The sequence below is a fragment of the Palaemon carinicauda genome, chromosome 22 (assembly GCF_036898095.1).
Source record: "Palaemon carinicauda isolate YSFRI2023 chromosome 22, ASM3689809v2, whole genome shotgun sequence".
Taxonomy (NCBI): Eukaryota; Metazoa; Arthropoda; class Malacostraca; order Decapoda; family Palaemonidae; genus Palaemon; species Palaemon carinicauda.
In genome coordinates, this window is record NC_090746.1 from 20,508,623 (window position 1) to 20,513,622 (window position 5,000).

Genomic DNA, 5,000 nt, shown 5'->3' on the forward strand with positions numbered 1-5,000 from the left:
CCCACCCCAATTCTTCTTTTCTCGGACCATTCTACCTTTTTTCCTTTTCAATCCATTCATAAATTCGTTCGCAACTCATTGGCCGCTTCAATGATGTTGAGATTTAATTTTGTTAATCCTAGAGTACTCTAGTTATGCCTGTTTAAGTTAGACCCCAAAATAGAAACCGTTTCCTTTCTCTTCCCTTCTTTTGGCTCCTGCCTTTAGTCTTCTTTCAAATTTAGTATGACCATACATGTCTTCGGTGTTTATAACGAAGGGTCTAGCGTATAAGTCACGCGTAAAGTACTGTACGTATTAAAACCATTGAAATAATTTTAATTATACTGGTCCTTCATTATTTCTAATGAGAGAGTATGTATGTTTTCGTAAGGTTTTATTTACTAATAATACATACCAGTCCTATGTATTATCGTTAAAAAGACAGAGCAAACAGTCCTTAAAGTATAAGTAAAGTACTTAAGCAGGTGCTGATAAGATTTTTATATTAGGAAACTGATAGAAATCTAAGGTTGTTTACGTTAATACATGTATAAATGCTTTGTTCCTAATATTTAAATTTCATATTTAGTATAAAGGCTGTGCGTACCGATAAAGAAATCTGAGCCTGAAATGTTGGAGGAATGCTGCTCTAGTAATTTTGAACCAAACTTTTTAAGACCATAAGATTTGATTACTGATAAAGATTTCTTTCACAACCCAATCCAGTTTATTAAGTAGACTTTCTATAGTTTTAGCACGATGAAGTTAACTAAATATTGTGATTTTGTATGTTGCTAATCCAATTTTTTACTGCCTGAAGACAGCATACTCGGTTCATAATACCGCCTTCTTAAAGATATTCAAATAAACATTCGCCCTAACTGCTGGCGTGATGATTGGTTTAACGGTAGTTTCTAATCACTCCCTACACACTAATTCCGTAGGTAGCGAGTGCCGTCAGTGCGCATCATGCTGTGCACTGTAGGCATTACTTAGGGTCTTTACAGGTTATTTTAAAGATGCACTTGGGCGTTGAATGGCCTCACTGCCCTCAGCAATAGGCTGTATCCGATCCTTTCAAATTATGTATTTCATCATCATATTCCTAAGCTGAATATTGTCTAATGAACAACATATGAGAATTATGGGGTCTTATGACTGGCCAGACAGTACTACATGGAATCTTTTTCTCTGGTTACGGTTCTTTTTCCCTTTGCCTACTCTCTGAATATTCTGGCCTATTCTTTACATATTCCCCTCTGTCCACATACACCTGACATTACAGATTACCAAACAATTCTTCTTTACTTAAGGGGTTTCTGCGCTGTAATTGTTTGTGGCCACTTTCCTCTTGGTAAGGGTAGAAGAGAATCTTAGCTATGGCAAGCAGCTTTTCTAGGAGGACACTCCAAAATCATATCACTGTTCTCTAGTCTTGGGTAGTGCCATAGCCTCTGTACCATGGTCTTCCACTGTTGTGGGTTAGTTCTCTTGTTTGGGGGTACACTCGAGCACACTATTCTATCCAATTTCTCTTCCTCTTGTTTTGTTTAAAGTTGTTACAGTTTATATAGGAGATACTTATTCTAATGTTGTTACTCTTAAATTATTTTCCTCTTTCCTGTTCTCACTGGGCTATTTTTCCTGTTGGAGGCCTTGGGCTTATAGCATCCTGCTTTCCCAACCAGGGTTGTAGCTTAGCAGGTAATAATAATAATAATAATAATAATAATAATAATAATAATAATATATACCCATTCGCCTGTCATTCAGATCTAGACGATTCTTTGTTGAACATTTTCATACTTTTTAAAGTTTGTAATTAATTGAACATAGTTAACAAAACTTTCTATTCAAATTCCTAAAGTAGACTAATTTTTTAACATCAATGATGCTGTATGAACGATTAGTTATAAATAATGCTAAATAAATTAATCTATTTTCAGAAATTACTGTGCCTACGAAGTCTTAGTGATGAATCCTACGGGACTCTTTAGTTGAACACCTATTTCCGCTCACAAGGTCAAGATTGGCAGTGAAGAGAAACATGATAAGGTAAGTGGACAGCTTTTTCATATATAGACTTCTTCCGACCACTTAACTATCCCCTCTCCAACATTTAAAGAACATTTGTCCTGAATTTCAGGTTTTCTATGTCTTGTGTAACTTAAGTGGATATCTGGGTAGATTCACGGTGTGATATTAAAGGACAAATGACGTAATATCCAGGAGTTTTAAAAGCAACTGAAGACTTGTAAACCGTGCTTGATGGTGCAGTGAGTTTGAAGAATTCGTTGATATGTGAAGTGCCCTATTGTTAAAAATTGACGCATTGTTGATGTTGAGTGGTAGGCATTTTACAGAGGATTCACTCCAGTAGTCATGGATTGTAATATATTTTTGTGTGCTTTGCTTTCATTCGGAATTTTAGCCTCGATTACCATTCCCCGAATCACTTCCAACCAGTTTAAACTAACTTATTTTTCTGGATTTGGCAGCAAACACGAATCATTGTAAAAGGCACGAACCCTTTTATATCCCATTTTCTTTCATTTTGTTGTGGATTTAATGTGAACCATAGATGCATATTTTGATAAAAACTAGGCAGTTGCTTTATGACATTATTTACAAAAGAGGGTAATTTTTGCCTCTGGTTGAGTATGCTTATCGAGCAATGTCGCTATTGCTGTAATTCGGGGTTCTTTGATTTGGATGATTAGGGCTTGGCTTTACTCTTGAGATACAAAATGACCACTTTAAAAAGAAGAAATAAATTTCAAAATGTTTTCATTAAATAACATTAATTGAATAAGTATTTAGCGAGTTTCATTGGTTTCTATAGGTTCACATTAAAGGTAATTGAGGGTATTCTGTGGATAAGGTTAAGACAATAATTTACTTTCAAATTCCTTCAAGTCTGGGCATCCTTGCAAGGATATACTTACTGACAAGACTGCACGATAGAACAGAATTTATGTATGTAAACGTATGAATAACGTAAATTAAAGATCTCTTAATTGCTTGGTAGGCAAATTATCATATGATTTGATATTTTTTATATTTGAGTGGTAAGCCCGATGACATGTTTATTTAAATAAAAGGAACTCGATTGGTATTAGCGTGTGGTATAGCATGAACCAATCTGCTTTGTAGCTTTCAAAGTTATCTTTGCCAATGCGTCCATGAATAAATATTGGTTATTGGTTAAAAAAACGAAGATATTTAAACTGTCATTTGAAAGTGTATCATTCATGTGACTCCTAATAATACTGGGAACTTCACTTGACAAGTTTCGTTTCTGGAAATATTTACTTTTACGGGTTTATTTCTCGCCCTCCATCAGACACTAAAAGTATGTTCAGGCGGGCCTTGGTGTGTGAAAATATCTTTTCAGTTAATATTTTGCTCTGTATTTTATCAATTATTTCGCTAGCATTTGTATTCAGACTTAATAGTTTTCAGGTCACTATTATAACACTTTCTAAAATGATTAAGTCTTCATGTTTTTCTTGAAATCTGCCACATTTTTGCTATTCTTGACATCCAAGTGGAAGGTCGTTGAAGAGTCTCGGTGCAGCATAACTGAACGTTCTTCCTCCTATTGCATGATTCACACTAATTTCGAATAGTCTATGTGGGTCATCAGCATATCTAACTCTTACAGCAGCGCTGGTAGCTTGAGGGTAGGGGACCAAGCAATCACAAGATATTTAGGCTTATCACTTGTAAGTGCTTTGTGAGTCAACAAGCAAATCTTAAATTCAATTCTAGCCTTAACAGGTAACCAATGTAGATCGATCAATGCAGGAGTTATTCTCTCCCGTAGTTTAATACCTTTTATCAGTATCATACTAAGATTTTTCTTTTTATAGGCTTTCATGGGTATATTTATCTGAGGCAAATGTTTGATATTACCGAAAAGGTCGATTTTAATGTCTCTGTTAGCTTTTATCAGTGACTCGGAAAAGTGATGGATAATCCTCTAAATAAGTTATATTTAAACAGAAACTTGGAGGTAAACTATTCATTACTTTACCTTAATTGTGAAGTTGATACTTTGTTACGAAGTTTTGTTATAACTACTGAAAGTTTGAACAAGTCTCTTACAATTTCTATAGCAATTGCAACAATTATTTTTGTAATTGTAAAAATTACATGATTACTCATTGCCGAAGGGGTTGATTCTTAATTTAAATTTTTTTTCTTCTTATTAATGATTGGGAAACTCTTGTTACTCCCAAAAATAAACAGTCTGCATTAGGTTTTTATCATATTGCATACTCCTTGATTTAGGTAGTCAGAATTCCAGATGACAATATTCCATTTTAACGAAACCAGGAATTTTTAGTAGCTGCATGATTAGCAGGAGGATCTATATCGTTACTTGTGCTTGCCGAGTCATTTTGACTGTCTTGTTAGTTTCATTTCTACTTGTGGTTACCTTATAATCATGTGCTCCAATTTTCCTCGGTTCTATAATGTTCTCTGTATATAATAGAACATTCACTACCAGAGTAGTGTGCGCGAAGGTCACAACTCGATGTTTGCACGTTAAAACACTCCCTTTACTTTTAATTATTTTTGGCTTGTGTCATTATCAGGATTTATTTTATTTAATGTTTTCTTTATTTTATTATTTTTCGATGATAAATTCTTTATTATTGTGATATTTGTTATTAATATAGTTCTAATTATAGCTTTAATTATAGTTTTATTTACAGTTTTATTTGTTCATGTAATATTGATTTTTCATGACGTTATAACGTAAGGCTTTTTAGATTTTTAGTTCATTTTGCCAGATACTGAATCAAATCGGAGCATTGCATTTCCTAATATTAAAAGTAAAGTACGTTGCTAAGACAGTTCATTGAAATATACGATGAGATTTTTTTTTTTTTATTAATCGCCATAATCCAACATGACGGAAAGTATAAAAATGACTGCCAAAATACCTCGTTTCAAAGTTTCTACCAAATATGATCTTAAGTATTTGTATTCCAATAACTGCGCCCAAAACT

General features: G+C 33.8%; 1 long non-coding RNA gene across 1 annotated transcript in view; it reads left to right on the plus strand.

Moving 5' to 3' along the window:
* LOC137616361 (uncharacterized) overlaps nucleotides 1-5,000 on the plus strand; it is a 342,608-nt gene that overhangs the window by 133,361 nt on the left and 204,247 nt on the right. Inside the window, exon 4 of the long non-coding RNA XR_011039407.1 lies at nucleotides 1,929-2,037. This is a non-coding gene — a long non-coding RNA (uncharacterized lncRNA). The remainder of the gene's footprint in view (nucleotides 1-1,928; nucleotides 2,038-5,000) is intronic.